This window comes from Mirounga angustirostris, unplaced genomic scaffold, assembly GCF_029215605.1.
Source record: "Mirounga angustirostris isolate CCGP_5_RB_7025 unplaced genomic scaffold, mMirAng1.0.hap1 SCAF_8, whole genome shotgun sequence".
Classification (NCBI taxonomy): domain Eukaryota; kingdom Metazoa; phylum Chordata; class Mammalia; order Carnivora; family Phocidae; genus Mirounga; species Mirounga angustirostris.
The window spans coordinates 69598586-69615736 of record NW_026991716.1 but is presented as its reverse complement, the minus strand read 5'-3'; the positions used below and the strand labels follow the sequence as shown (position 1 = coordinate 69615736).

At 35.8% G+C, this 17151-nt stretch overlaps 1 long non-coding RNA gene across 1 annotated transcript in view; it reads right to left on the bottom strand.

Moving 5' to 3' along the window:
- Nucleotides 1-12012, bottom strand: part of LOC129045517 (uncharacterized) — a 62445-nt gene extending 50433 nt beyond the window's left edge. Inside the window, exon 1 of the long non-coding RNA XR_008505338.2 lies at nt 11870-12012. This is a non-coding gene — a long non-coding RNA (uncharacterized LOC129045517). The remainder of the gene's footprint in view (nt 1-11869) is intronic.
- Between the last annotated feature and the right edge of the window lie 5139 nt (nt 12013-17151).

Sequence of the window (17151 nt, the reverse complement as noted above, 5' to 3'; positions counted from 1 at the left end):
CACTATGTCCAGTGATCTTTTTTAAGACAAAGAGAGGTCAATCTAATGTTAAAAACACATGCTTTTTAACCTTTTCCATATGTCAAAATGATTAATTACTATACTTTCTTATCTTCTCTATTGATGTTATCAAATGGTTGCTTGATATTTTTTTTAAACAAAAATAAAAATGAGCTTTGGCAAAAACCTAGTAATTCATTTTAATTTTTCCTGCTAGCATATATTTATATTTTGTTTGAAGGTTATATATAAATTTTTATATTTTATCGGGATGTTATATATAAATTTTATAAACTTTGTACTTAATTATTTTGTGGCAAGAAAGTTCAATGTCACTTCTCTATTTGTTGTTATGCTTCCAGTTTAGTATCTTTGCTCTTCTTGTAATTAAAATATCAAACGTTAAGAAATTTTAGAGTGGAAGTATTGTATCAGCCATCCTAAATTGCTTCACAAACTTTAATGTGCAGAAATAACATTGTCATTTTAAAGACATAAAACTAAAAATATCAAAAACAGAAACAAAAGCACATTAGTAAAAGTAATCTCCACCCAAACTGAATTTTATCAAATTTGATCAAATAAAATTTTTGAATTTTTAAAAAAGATTTTATTTATTTATTTGTCAGAGAGAGAGAGAGGGAGAGAGCACAAGCACAGGGAGCAGCAAGCAGAAGGAGAAACAGACTCCCCACTGAGCAAATATCCCAATGTGGGACTCGATCCCAGGACTCTGGGATTATGACCCAAGCCGAAGGCAGACTCTTAACCATCTGAGCCACCCAGACATCCCTAAATTTTTGAATCTTAAGAGTACAATTAAATTCCAGATTTTTCAAGCTTTACTACTTCTTCCTATAGGTACCCTGATTAGCCACAGAAATATTCTAAGTGATTAATTCGTTAAAACTCTAAAACCATATAATACAGAAGATAGAGGGAGTGAGATTGGGAGAAAGCAGGAAACCCCCACCACAAAGGTGAAATAATATTTTGAGATATATTTAATTAGTCCTTATTGGTTAAACATCACATAGCAAAAATCTTTATGTAGAAAACTTCAAATAAAGATGCAAATTTAATCCAAAATGCAGTTATTGATCACCCATCATTTTGTAAGTTCTATGGAATAAGTCTAAATACACCAATTAAAAGGCAGATCAACACAGTGATTTTAAAAATATGACTCAACTATATGTTATCTATAAGAAACTCATTTCAAATATAATGATATAGGTAAATTGAAAGTAAAATGATAAAAAAAACTATATATAATGCCAATATTAATTGAAGGAAAGTAGGAATGCCTATATTAACATCACATGATATAGATTTTAGAACAAAGAAAATTATCAGAGGCAGAGAAAGACATTATACTTTGGTAAAAGACACAATCCACAAAGAAAACATGGCAATCCTAAATACTGTGAGAGGGGAATGATGTCAGCAAGATGGTAGAATCAGGAGTTGCAAAATATGTGACACAGAAAATGATATAATGAAATAATAAATTGACAAATCCATGATTATAGTTAAAAACTTCAACATCTCTCTCTCCAATAAGTGATAGAACGAATTTTGGGAAATTCTTGGTCATTATTACTTGAAATGTTCATTTTTCTCCCTTATGTCTTTCTTCTCCCTCCATTATTCTAATAATGCATATGTTACATGTTTTGAAATTATCCCACAGTTCATGGATATTCTGTTTTTTGTGTATGTTTTCATTCTTTTTTTCTCTTTGCATTTGAGTTTTGGAAGCTTATATTGACATATCTTCAAGCTCATTGATTCTTTCTTCAGCAGTGTTCAGTCTATTGATGAACCCATCAAGGGCATTTTTAAATTTCTGTTACAGTTTTGACTCCTAGCTTTCCCTTTGATTTTTTTTTTTAGAGTTTCTCTCTTTTTCCATGGAGGCCTTAATGTATTTATCATAGCTGTTTTAAATTTCTAGTCTGATGATTTCAACATCTCTGCCATATTTGGATCTGATTGTAATACTTGTTTTGTCTTTTCAGCCTGTGTTTTTCTTGTCTTTTATTATGGATTGTAATTTTTTATTCAAAGTAATAAACACATACACACACACACACACAGCCATACACATATATTGAAAAAAAGGGCTAGAGTTAAATAGGCTTTTAGTGTGAGGTTTTATGTAAATCTGACTAGGAGTTCAGCTGTGTTTAATGTTTCCTGAAGCTATAGTTGCCAGAGGTTCAAATGCCTCTAGTATTCTTGATTTTTGTCTGCTTTGCTGTCTTTGGGTTTTCCTATTAATTCCTCCTTAAGTAAAGACTGCCCCTTGCAATACTTTCAGCTGTAATCCATTATTACCACACTTAAGCCCTATTGATGTGGTGGGAAGCTATGTGGGTGAGGAGGAAGCATTCTATATTTCTACAATTCTCAGTGTTTAGTGGGCCTATGTCTCTGGGCTGTGATCATCACAATTGTTTCTTATCTTCTGTTACCTCCTTAGGCGAGACAGGAAGAATGGAAGAAGCTAGAGATGGCTAAATTCTGCCCCCCCCAACAAAATAAATAAAGCTATTTTAAACATATTTCTCTTAGAATATTGGCTTTTCTTATGGTAAATTCTTTGGGCATATTTCAAAAAGGTCAGTTTTATCTTCCCCCTTACAAAAACACAAGGATTTTTTTTTTATTTCTTCACCATGAAAACTTGGTGAGGTTTGCAGAAGCACAACTCATGAAAGTCTTGGGACCCTTTAAGACTGAAGCCCTTAAGAGTTTCCTACTCTCACACTAGTGTACATTCTGCTTCCATCAATTTAACAAAATAATCACCTAAGTTTATCTAACAGCTTCTGGCTCCAGCAGATTCATTTCCTGATAAGCTGATTTCAACTATGATTTTCTATATTCATCTTAAGATTTGGAGTGTTGTTTTGCTCCAAGAACTCAATTCTCCAATGGGTTCAAAAAAAAGTAATTGACTTTCTGTTTGTTCAGCACTTTTTCTTGTTGTAACATGAGACTAATGACTTCCAAACTCTTTACATGTCAGAACTGAAACTAGGAATCCTCAAAACTTATTTTTGACAAAACTTTTGGAAAAATAGAAGCAGAAAGATTTCCTCAACTTAATAAAGATGACTACAAAACAAAACAAAACAAAACTACAACTTAACATTATACTTAATAGTGAAAGACTATATATTCTCTGAGGTAGGAACAAGACAAGAAATATCTGCTCTCACCACCCCCATACAACATAGTTATAGACATTCTAGTTAGTGCAATAACACAATAAAAGGAAATTGAAGACATGAACATCTGAAAGGAAGAAATAAAACTGTCCCTATATGCAGATTCCATGATCATCCATGTAAATAACCTCAATGAATCTATTAAGAAAAATTCCTATAATTAATAAATAAATACCTCAAAGTCAAAGGACACATTAAATTATATTTAATATTATTAGCCATTGGGAAAATACAAGGTAAACCACAATGAGATATCACTAGATAGCTATCAGAATAGCTAAAATAAAAATAGCGAGAGTGCCTGGGTGGCTCAGTTGTTGGGCGTCTGCCTTCAGCTCAGGTCATGATCCCAAGGTCCTGGGATCAAGCCCCGCATCGGGCTCCCTGCTCAGTGGGGAGCCTGCTTCTCCCTCTCCCTCTGCCCCTGCTTGTGTCCCCTCTCTTGCTGTGTCTCTCTCTGTCAAATAAACAAAATCTTTAAAAAAAAATAGCAAAAACACTATATGCTCGTGAAGATGCAAAGAAAATGGATCATTCATACATTGCTAATGGGACTGTAAAATAGTACAGACACTCTGGAAAACCACTTGGCAGTTTCTTAAAAATAATAAATATGCATGACCTTAAACTCAGAAATTGCACTGCTAGGACACATGATAAACATAAGAAGTTATCTTTCTATAGACTATCAACAGGGCACGCAGACAATAAATCAAAACTGCAACACCATTTACAATTACTCAAAAATAGAAATACTTAAGGGTGAATGTAATAAAACATATACGAGACTTATATGCTGAAAACAATATAATGCTAATGAAAAAAATCAAAGATCTAAATAAATGGAGAAATCTACCATGTGCATGAATTAGAAGACTCATTATAGTAAAAGATACCAAGATAAATATCTAGAACAAAAGCAAGAATTCTCGAGACTCAATATAAGTAAAACAAAAAAACTAGAAAATGGGCAAATACATGACCAGACATTTCCCAAAGAAGATATACAGATGGCAAATAAACACATTAAATTATGTTTAATATTATTAGCCATTGGGAAAATATAAGGTAAACCACAATGAGATATCACTAGATAGCTATCAGAATAGCTAAAATAAAAATAGCAAAAACACTATATACTGGCAAGGACACAAAATCTGTAAACACATATTTTCCACACAGTGAGTGATTAAACAAAATGTAGTTCATCCATACCATTGAATACTAGTCAGCAATAAAAAAATTTTTTTTTAAAAGAATGAATTACTGATATATGCACAACCTGAATGAATCTCCCCATAATTATGCTGGTCGAAAAAGCCAAACCCAAAGGTATTTTTCCATGTACATATCATGCTTTCAATGACAAAATTACAGAAATGGATACCAGATCTGTGGTTCCAGCGGAAAGTATGTGTGGTTATAAAGGAAACAAGAGGAATCCTAGTGGTGATTGAAGTGTTCTGTGTCTTCACCATATCAATGTCAATATCCTGATTGTGATATCGTGCTATAAATTTTTGACATGTCATCAGTGAGGAAAACTGGGTAAGGGGTACACAAGACCTTTCTGTAGTAGTTCTTACAAAGCTATGTGAATCTATGATTATCTCAAAATAAAAGATATAATTTAAAAATTAAGTTAAAAGAATTCAGACTGTTGGATGGGGAATGGACTGCAGGATGGGAAGGGGAGACAAGAATACAAAAAAGAAGTTCTATCAGCAGTTAAGTATAGTTATTCGGGAAGGAAAGGATGGCAACATGGACTATGGGTAGTAATAGTAGAAATGAAGAATACTGAATAGATTCAAGATACAGTTTGTTGCTGAGCCAGTAGACCTGCTGTGTATATGGATGTGGGAGGTGATGAAAAGTAAGGATTAAAGGATGACTCAGAATTGCAAAATGAGAGTCAGTGAGATACTAGATGGGAGATACAAGCTGGGTGAAAAGGAATTGAAAGGGGAATGGAGTCGGGGAATTTGGAGAGGTAACCATACATGCCTTGGAAATCTACTCAAAATATGAAATGGAAATAATTAATAACGATTGGAGTTATATCAGTGGTGTTTTGGAATTAATTAACTAATAGTTGGAGCATTTCTGGGCCATCAGGAGTGGGTGGTTAAGATGGCATAGGAATGAAAGTTACTGAGAATAAGAAGGTCAAGGACTGAGGGGCCAGAGGAATGCTAGCACTCAGGGTATTAGGGTCAGTCAGAATGGTGGCATAGCTTTAGGTTGAGAATGGGTGTGGTACAGTTGCTAAAACACAAGTTAGTGACTGGGAAGTCAGAAATCCACAGCTAAAAGGAAGGGTATAGTGCATTGTAGATGAAGGCGCAGGGGTTGTTGAAGGAAGACAAGAGCATGGTAGTCTATAAATGGCATTGTTGGTCTTCAGACTGAATTCTAAGGTTAGTTGGGTGTGATAGAAAAAAACAGGATGTCAAAGAGCAGTGGAATCCCCTAGGGGAGCCAGCTTTTGGGTAAGGCAAAGATGGAGTGTTTGGTATAGATGATGAGGATAAGATGTATGTTTTCCATGGAACAAGTATCTCATAGGATGCGTGTAATGATTTGTGAGAGACAGGAATTTGGACCAGGGAAGAGAAAGTATATATAGTTTCTTTGGCTATGAAAAAATAAAAGACAGATGACTGGATGTGTTTGTACATCAGGCAAGATATCAAAATGAATAAGACGGATATCCCATCCTTAAGGAACTAAAGAGAAATAAAAACAGCTATTCACTATAAAAATGCCACACTGGGATTTATTTACTGTCCCTTGCATGGAGCATTTACGCATAAAGAATCTGCATGTTCTTCACTATCAGAGACCTCTTTGCTGATGGGTTATAATTACTTTACTTGTCATGTTCATGTTGGGGGAGAGCCATATGTTGTCATGGGAATGGGGTGATGTTTTTATTTTTATATCAAGGGAGGTCACATCACTAGAGTAATACCTTCAATGTATCCACAATGAACTCTTTCTGAGATGTGAAACTGTCCTTGAGACCCAACTAGAAACCACCCTTGGCAGAGGTAGAATAGAGTTCTGGATATTGAACTACCTCAAAGTCTTTTGGAAGTAGTCTGAGTATAAATCCTATAAATAAATTAATTGACCAAATAGTGGATAGCTTGTGATTGCATTGCTCTTATATGCATTCCCCAGTCTTAGAAAAAGGTCTGTCTCAAAAACAAATTAAGACGTATTATGTTACCAGATCCAGATTCTATGCCAACCGGGTCCAGGTTGGAACTTCTGATAACAAACCTTAAGTGGGGATGGGAAAGGCACTTTGGCCAGAGTCTAACCATGTAGTCCATGGATTCCATTTATCACACAACAATGAGCAGGGCCTTATCTCAGAACAAAACCGTTCCTTTGAAATCAGTTTCCAAAGGCTTTGTGTTTGGCAACTTGAAAACTTTAATTTAGGACAGAATCTTACATTCTTAGAGGAAAAAAATTAAAAAATAAAAAACAAGGCCAGATACCTTAATCTGAGGTTCAACTCTGTGGAAGGAACATGTGGTCTAGTAAGTTAAATAGTCTATTCCTGACCACGGTATTCTCCCCACAGTATGTTTTTTCCCTACGACAAAATAGAAGTTGTGCTGCATCCAGCTGTTCGGAATACAGAAGCATGGAAACGAGGTGTGGTGGCCTATAGAGGGAGTAGCAAATAACTTCCTCTGTAGTAATACAAAGACAGTAGCAAATACTCAAGCAGTACTATGTGAAATTAAATCTAACTTGTATATGAGGCATAATATAGTTTTAGTCATCTCATAATTAAGCTGGGGCTTCATGTATGAGATATCAGATTCAGCCTGATTCCTTCATTTATAATTGACAGTATATTCCTTCCAAAACGATCGTCTAGCTACCTTGCGATTTTGTATGACCATGTAATTTGATTCTGGCCAATGGTGTATACATATTTGGTATAATTAATTTCTAGCAAGTGTCCTTTAAAAAAAGTTTTGTTTTGTTTTGTTTCTGTTTTCCTCCTTCTGCAGTCTGACCCCTGCTGCCTCTGTATAGACCTATAAAGTTTAAAAGCAGCCATCTTGGACAAGTTGCCTTGAGACCATGCATGATGGAACAAAAAGGTGGAGCCTGGCTTGTTGACACTATAGAGTGCTATTTCCACCCTGGGCTACTTATTTGCCAAACAGAGACATCAATTACATTGTTTAAGCTAATGTAGTCCTGAGTTTTCTCTTAGTCAAAGGTGAAATTAACCCTAAGAGATACTCTAATAGGAAGTTCTATTTGTAGAGTTCTCTGCCTTCTGAGGTACCCATTTAATTCCAAGGAAAATTTGACACCTTTGTCCTACCATATTCTAAAATACAGGCACTTCCAATGAAACATTCTCAACACTTTCTATCAGTGCCAGTTCCATCCTTACTATCCCATAGAATCTTCCAGTAGAGTCAAGCATCGATCTTTGTGAGGCTCAAATTCCAGGAGACCCTGTGTACAGGTCCCTGATGAACTTGAACCCGTGGATCCCCATAAGATGGCTTGAAATTGTAGGAAGAGTTCGGACATTTACTCTCTAATGAGGAGGCAACTAGATACATTTAGCACTTTCCACGTTTCTGATATCAGATGACTGTCACTGAGAAAGACATTAACAGAATGATCTACAGAGGGATTGGTCCTTAAAAGCCATGTAGTGGGAAATTGAGAGCTTGCAAATTCACTTCAATATCCAAAATCAACTGGAAGAATACAGGCAACTTTCCCTTGCTTAATAAATTTACCACTGGCTGGTTTTGCCATTCTCATCATATTTTAGGAACTTAATGATGAATCATCCCAAAAGTTTATGAAGAAATGGGATCTAGGTGCAGTTATTCTTACAGCAGGCACTGTTTGGGGTGTTTCCTGGATTTCTTCTGAGTAGCATTCCATTGATGTTCCCACCAGACCTGCCATATGAAAGCTCTGGCACTTTCTAACAAATATATCCAGAGGAGTCCTTCCATATTTCAAGGGCTTTTATGGTACCCAAAGGTAGTTTCTCCAACTTTACATTTATGTAATAGTGATTTATGTTTTTTCTTCTATGTAAAATATTATAAATTATTTTGTAATATTTCATGTACTTCAGGGAAAAACTTCAGAGTAGTAAAAACATCTGAAGTAGTTATTCAGTCATTTTTGAATCATGAAAATTTGACTTTGACAGAATATTTTTATAAGAATATATTCAACTATTCTCATTTATTTTACTTGATTAAGACAAACTACTTAAAATTTTGTGTGTTGTCCTTATCAGACACTATGTACAAATTTGAACAAAACAGAAATTATTATAATCTCAGTTCATTTCTACACCAATTTCATAACCATATTATGATTAAAATGTGAAGTTGATGTCACTAAACTTTTATAGTATTCTCGAGGTGAATGTGAAGTTTCCAGCAGGAAAGAGAAAATAAAAAACAGGAGTGGATTTAAATATAGAAATGCACAAGAAGGGGCAAAAATTAGCCATAGGAAAAGCATTTCCAATTATTGGCAGTTTTCTATATGAATTCTGTAATGATGATTATGTGAGAGAAAAGAGGTCAGTAATCAACTAATACAAACAGACATCATGACTACATTAGAGATTATACATGCCCAAAGGTTGAAAGCGGTGTTTATCATCCTAAGGTTTTTTTTTTTTAATTTTTTTTAAAGATTTTATTTATTTATTTGACAGAGAGAGACACAGCGAGAGAGGGAACACAAGCAGGGCGAGTGGGAGAGGGGAGAAGCAGGCTCCCCGCAGAGCAGGGAGCCCAATGCGGGACTCGATCCCAGGACCCCGGAATCATGACCTGAGCCGAAGGCAGTCGCTTAACCAACTGAGCCACCCAGGCGCCCCTATCATCCTAAGGTTTAGCAGTAGTGGAACACCATGCACAATAAGCTCTCTTAGTCTTTGTTTGGAGTCTTGCATTTCTCGTTTTTGGAGGGAGGGAGCCTTGCATTTCAATATAGGGGTGATGGGAGGGGGAGGGGGGACTCAGGTGGTCTCCTAGCAACAGATAAAGGGCCCAAGTGTCTTGGTAGCAGAAGACACATCTAGATTTAGGTAGCCTTATCCAAAAGCTACACTATTACAATACAACTTGTATCCATTTACAATTCTAGCCATTCCAAACCAATGAACAGCCTTGCAGCCACCAGCCCAAACTGCAAAACTTTATTTACAAGGATTACTCAAAATCTTTCACATTTGTTCCTGATCTGTTCTTTTCTCATCCCCACTTCTCAGCCATAACATCAAACTTCTTAACTTCTGGATTTTCCCCAAAGACTCTGATTTGACTGCCTCATGCCGTGCTCCTCGCTGCCCCATGATGTCTTAAATAGGAACTTCCATTGTACTTCTTATGGAACAAAACTTAAAGAAAGATATCAACCATTCAGCTGTGCCCTGACCAGATCAGCTTAATCCTACCTCCCCCTCTTACCCTCCCACACCATAATATGCTGGAAAATGACTGCTTAGGATTTCCTCAAGGATAGTCATTATTGCGGTTCAAGGATAACCCAATCATCAACTGTTTAGCATATTTGTGTATTGTTTTCTAATGCAAATTTTGTCAAGAGACACCAGTTGATGTTTCTGGCACTGTGTTGGAAACACACACAAACCTTTGGAAATATTTCATGTCCTATAAATTCAAAGGGGAACAAATTAACTTGTCATAATTATAGATAAATAACTCTTTGGATGATTTGCTATGTTATAATATGAGATAATTATATCTGAGTGCATCATCCCAAAATGATACAGTCATATTGGTCTGCTCTAACATATGACAAAATGCCAAATTTGCCCTTGAAAAAATTATATTAAAAATTAGAGTTATAGGGGCGCCTGGGTGGCTCAGTTGGTTAAGCGACTGCCTTCGGCTCAGGTCATGATCCTGGAGTCCCGGGATCAAGTCCCGCATCGGGCTCCCAGCTCGGCAGGGAGCCTGCTTCTCCCTCTGACCCTCTCCTCTCTCATGCTGTTTCTCTCTCGCTCGCTCTCCAATAAATAAATAAATAAAATCTTAAAAAAAAATTAGAGTTATATTTTTATGAAACTTGTAATGTCATTCTTGATGCCAAGTTTAGCATTCTTCCGTAGGAGCAATATTGCTAATTTTCTAATTTAGTTTTCTTACTTTATATAAACACTAGAAAGATTAATGGTAGGCATGGGTGTGGAAAGGAAGAATAAACTAGCTACTACTCTCTTCGTAAAAGTTGGGAGTATGATAGAATATATAAGGAAATATATTTGAAATCATCAAAATACCATTTCTTTCAAATAATGTACATAATATATTAACATATTAACATTTGACTCACATACCAAATGGACAGACTAAACCAAAGAAATATCCAATCACTGTTCTAAAGTAGGTTACTAACAAGTGAGGCAAGAGAAATGGTATATATAAAGTCAAGAAACAGAGAGTAACTCATCACTTTTACAAGTAAGTAAGCTTTAACTAAAGGCTGCAACAACTATGAGCTAAGTTAGAATGGGAGATTCTCTGAGATCCCAAGCCCATAGTTATGGTTTTAGATTTATTTTGAAAGATGTATTTTCACTTGCAAAGTAACTACATCTCCATAGAAAGACATAACTCTAAGGGGCGCCTGGGTGGCTCAGTCGTTAAGCGTCTGCCTTCGGCTCAGGTCATGATCCCAGGGTCCTGGGATCGAGTCCCACATCGGGCTCCCTGCTCGGCGGGAAGCCTGCTTCTCCCTCTCCCACTCCCCCTGCTTGTGTTCCCTCTCTCGCTGTGTATCTCTCTGTCAAATAAATAAATAAAATCTTTAAAAAAAAAAAAAAGAAAGACATAACTCTAAAAAAAAGTCACCATTGAGGATAAAAAATTAGAGGAAAAGAATGAGTTGTTATCTTGTTTTTTTTATAGATATTCCTTCTAAGAAGCTGAATAAAAATGAAAATATACTAGCAAGAGTTGAATCAGCCTCAATATGTGTTCTCAAATCACTGTGACCTTGGACAAGTGGGATGACCTCTCTGATACTTAGTCTCCTTATCTGTTGAAAGAGAAAATGGTTCTGATCTAATGAACTGATATTTAATAAAACTTCCTACAAGACATGTCTATAAATAAATACCAGATATTTCTCTTTCCTCCCTGCATACCTCCATTGTATAATTATTTATTTATATGTTGGTCTTTGCTGCTAGACAACATGTGCACATGTACTTGGAGACCATAAACTGCATTGTGTAAACATCTGAAGAGCCTGTATAATTTCTGGCACATAAGAAGAGCTTAAAAAGTACTAGTTAGTTAAGTTAGTGATTCATATAGCACAAAAGTTGAAATTTCCTGGAGGTAATATACATCTGATATACAAAAGACCCATATTTCATATTGTTAAAAGTAATAAAGCAAAATCTCTATTCAATGGCATATATGTCAATTTTATGAAATAAAACCTTTTTTAAGTTAGGTGATATAAAACTATACTTGAACTCTATTTCTAAGAATTAGTTCAAGAGAGGTATTTTCAGTGGTGGGCACACAAGAATAACAGCCTTTGGGACTCACAGTAGTTTATATTGTTAATCTTACATGGGGTGCCTGGGTGGCTTAGTCAGTTACGAATCCAACTCTTGATTTCAGCTCAGGTCATGATCTCAGGGTTGTGAGATCAAGCCCCATGTCAGAGATTGAGATTCTCTCTCTCCCCCGATCCTGAATTGTGTGCTTTCTTGTTCTCTCTCTAAAAATAAAGTAAAATAAAATATATTGTTAATCTTACTCAATTATATACATATAAAAAGGCAAATGATAATAGCATAAGCAACACTATGTTAGACATCTCAGTGTCTTGCAAATGGACCAAATATCACTGTGAGAGTAAGAATAATTCACATATTTAGATATAAATGTTAGTTAGATATGTTGTTTATATGAGATTTTAAAATATCATGAAGAAAAATACATGAACATCTTTGTGAGGGGCACATTTTGAGCAGAAAGTAAACAGGAATGCATACAAACAGGCCTCTGTCATTGTACTTCCTAGGATTTGAGTTGAGTTCACACCTATCTGTGACATAATCCTGGTCATGGACAAATCTAAGAAATCAGACAAATAATTGTAAAATGAATTGATAGAGGATAACTATGAGGCCTCTTTAAAAAGCATGTGGCTCAAGAGAAGAGAATTTAACAGTCAAGAAATATTTTTATTGCTTAGTAACTGTTTAGGTAAAGTTCTAATTCCTAGGAATACAAAAGTAAACCAAATAGCTTCGTTCCCTGCCATAATTTTCCTCAGACTGTATGATCCAAAAACTCAAGATCACTAAAAAAGACTTTTGCCTATGTGTTATGTGCTAGAACATAGGTTTAAAACAACACAGGTTTAAAAGAGTGAGAGGGAGAATAAAAAAAGAAATGCCTAGGATGAAAAGCAGACCAGCTGGGTTTAAAACTTTGATGGTGAATGTGATGATTGGAAATCTAGGGGAATCCAATAAATATCACTATTCTTCTATTCCTGACTTTAAAGCCAGTTGAAAGCTAACACAAACAGATGAGGAGCCAATTAGCTTCATTAAAGATGAAGGCTGATACTGGAGAACACTACTTGTATCTGCAATTTAGGAAACTTTCTAACAATGAAAAACACTAATAATCCAACTAAAATGATCTACCTAAGGTTTTGCCTGGAACTGAAGGAGTTCCTCGAATATAGGACATTGAGTACTATAACTAGCAGTCGACTGAGCTGACCTGTACTTGCAGGTGCATGGTTCATGGATGCTCCTATGACCATCTTAGGGCTGGGATTTGAAAGTATTACTGTTCTTCATAACATAGCTTCCCTTTGAAGAATCTCAGCTCAGTACAGTCCTCTGAGGCAGAATGTTCTGGGAAAGGGTTTAGCCTGGTCAACTTTTCTTATCAAGTAGCCCACACTGCATTCACTCTTTCTTTATGACAACTCCTTGTCTGTGTATGTGCGTGGGGGCGGGGGGTCATAGAATAAATTTTGTTTATATAATATAAACTCTTTTTCATTTAGAATAAACTATTTTACTCTTTTTAACCTGATCCTTATCTGTTTCTTCCCTCCTCCCCACTAGGTTGAAGTTGCACATACAGAGGGATCATAACTGGTTGCCATTGAATACTATGGTATCTGGCATAGAGTAGGAACCTAATAACTATGTGTGAATAACACATGAATGAAACAATGTATACAACTAAATCATGCAGGGAAGGACTGTGGATGAAAATGCCTTACTTCTTCAAGACAATTTGAACAGGAAGGACCTAGATTCCAGGTCAGCTGGTATGTTTTAGTTCTTCCCCAGTCTCAACTAAAATCTGGGATTACCAGAAATGCTCCAACTTTACTGTTAACTACTGTTCCACCATTCAGAAAGGGGCAGAGTCCAAATCTCTACTAGTCTTGTTCACCAAGCTATACAAAAAGGAAGAAATGAGCAAAATATTTGGCACGTTAATTATCCTCTAGAAGAGATATTTTGTAGCTGTAAAATGGAAATAAAACCTACTCTACTGATTCTTGAGGAAAGTAAGTTAAATAATGCAATCAAAGAAATTAGCCCAGTGCTGGGAAAGATAAGTGCTTAATCAGCAATTGGTGTCATTGATAAAAGCAGCAAATAATTTGACTTGAATGACTTTAAGTTGCTACTGCAAAATGTGAGTCTTCAAGTTTGTGAAGGCTGTATTATGCTTTTTCAGAGATGTTTTTATTGATGCATTCATCCATACATTCAAAATCTTTATTGAATATTTATACATGATAATCCCTTTTATTTTTCTTGGCACTGGAGATAACAATGATCAAAGAAGACAGAATTGCTGTGCCCTCAAAGAACTATTAGTCTAATGACTCCTGAATTAATATAGATTTAGTATCTTAAATAAGAAAGAGAAGATTGCAGGAAAAGCTATAATAATAACTATAAATGTAACAATTTAAAGTGAGGAGGATGAACTACCTGAAAAAATAGCCAACAAATTTAATAAATTGATCAATAACATGATGGGAGTTTGAGGTTCACAGGAGGAATAGAAGTTACTTAAAGGTGAGGACAGTGATATTAAAATGTGCATGCAAACTAAATTCCTTTTATAACGTGTTAATACTCCTTCTATACCATTAACATTTGTACATTCACTTTTAAGCATTCTGTTCAAGTAAAGGATGTGAGTTAGAAAAATGTCACCATGGTGGAATCTAGATCTCATCTAAGTCCTTCTGTAAATCACGTGTGTGCTGTTAGCCAAGCTGCCTGAGCATCAGTTTTCTCTTAAAACAAAGACGAAATTCATTTAAGCTATAAAATTTAGTTTCCAAATCAGGGACTTAATATGTAATTCAACATTGTTGGAATCACCCCACAGAGGAGGAGTGGACCCTCATTCACAAACCTGGTTCAGCTTTTCAGACTGATGAAGCCACACATGAGCCAAGAGGGTACTAAAAGGTTTATTACTCACAAGATGGGGATTCCTGGGGAGAGTGTGCTTGTCTCTCCATCAGGCTTGAAAATGACTAAGAGGGCAGAAAGGAAAAACTTGTTTGGGGTTTTATGGTAGTTAAGGGGTGAGGTTAGAATGAGAATTCCCATGTGAACCAGCACTGCAAAGTCTGAACTTCCCACGTGTGCCAAAGGAGGGAGCACTTGGACTTTCTTGGCTTGCTCAGATATGGGGCAATAGGAGAAGGGGGAGTGGTGGCCCTTGAAAGCTGTCAGCAGCCAAACATCAAAAATGGAGTCAGACTCTTTATTACAAGCTTACAGACCAGGGACTTTGCTTCATCAGTGCCAAACCAGCCACCTTCTAGACTGTTCTTCTTGAGGTGGTTGAAATTTATTCATGAGAGTGTTGCTGAACGCTCAGGCCCTTTAGCAACCTAATGATTTATTCACATCATGCTTTTTATTAAGAAAAAAATGGCAATATAGCTGATTCATTAAGCAATTTGTTTAAGGTATCCCATGCTTGAATTTACTTGTTAAACTTGAACGTTTAAAAATGTAAAATGTGGGGGCGCCTGGGTGGCTCAGTTGGTTAAGCGACTGCCTTCGGCTCAGGTCATGATCCTGGAGTCCCTGGATCGAGTCCCGCATCGGGCTCCCTGCTCAGCAGGGAGCCTGCTTCTGCCTCTGACCCTCCCCGCTCTCATGTGCTCTCTCTCTCTCATTCTCTCTGTCTCAAATAAATAAATAAAATCTTTAAAAAAAAAATGTAAAATGTGGGGTGCCTGGGTGGCTCAGTCTTTAGGTGTCTGCCTTTGGGTCCAGTCATGATCCCAGGGTCCTGGGATCGAGACCCGCATGGGGCTCCCTGCTCAGTGGGAAGCCTGCTTCTCTCTCTCCCACTCCCCCTGCTTGTGTTCCCTCTCTCGCTGTGTCTCTCTCTGTCAAATAAATAAATAAAAATTTTTAAAAATATGTAAAATGTGTACATACTGCTTAAAAAGGGTTAGTTAGGCTAAAAATTCAGCAACTTTTCAGTGGTTAGCATTGCAAAAACTCTTTGCCTGATAAGACATAGTTAATTTTTTTTAAAACAAAATTTATAATGTGTTTAAATTTAAAAAATATTTCTAATATTTTGAAAATAAAATTCCTTGCTTAGACATAGAAATCAGGCCACTTTGTGTGCTGAGACTCTCCCTTGCATGTGGCACACTCAGAGGCACACGTTCTCTAGAAAAAGATAATCATAAACATCTGTCTGTTCAGTGGTATTTTTTTTCATTATTATACATGAAGAGACTAGTCCATGGACTTCTATGGATAAAGAAATATGAAGTTTTACATGCACTATTGGAATCTTTGGTTTAATAAAAGCCTAGTGCAGTGTGGAAAATATGTAAAATATGTTGATTTACTATCTCTTAGAGAATTTCTAAGGAAGTATTCATAAACTTGACTGCCTTTAAAAACAAAATGAAATCCTTTTATAAGTCTATAGTTTGATATATTCCCAAGTTAACTGCTTTTGTCTTTACTTTTTTTTTTTTTTTAGGTACACCATGGCTGTGAGCCCAATTCACCTATTAAGAACTGTGGGTATTCTGATATTTACATTGCAAATTCCAAATGGAGATTTAAAATTTGATTGTTAGGCCACAGGGATGTGTTGAGAACAATTCCACTCAAAGACAGAAAAACAACCAGACTTGCAAAATCTGTAGGTGTGAGCCACACAGCGAGAGTTTTTCAGAGCCATAGGTTTGGGCTCAGGAGCATTCAGGTGAACAGGTCATGTATTTCTCCATATAGATTTATATAAGCTATAGAATACATTTTTTTCTCACCAAAACCCAGAAATTGAGTTCTCAGAACAGTCTTATCTATATAGTCTAATGCATTTAGACAATTGACAGATGTGCTATGAGTTTTAACTAAACTAACATATTTTTGTATTAAAAATTATTTCCAGCTGTCTTTTTAAAAACTGCCCAGTACTTGATATTCCTCTTCTTAGAAGTTTTTAAACCAGGGGATTACATTCACTATCTCAGGATAATTAAATGTCCTAAATGGGGTTTAAATTACCTTGAAGGTTAATATTTATTGCAGTATTTCTCATCTTGTTACTACATTCATCAAGAGTTTAAGGTGACATAATAAAGGATACATTCAAGAAAATTGTCAATACAAAAAATACTACAAGGGAAAAAATATCAAACACTTAAGTCAGCATAGTTATTGTAATCGATACTAAATGTGGCTATAAATTATCTGGCAGCTATAGCAAAAATGAAATATAAATACTATTTTAATTGTTTGAATAAGAAAATTTGTTTCAGTAATCAATATAGAAGATAATTTACTTGGAAATGAACTTTATCC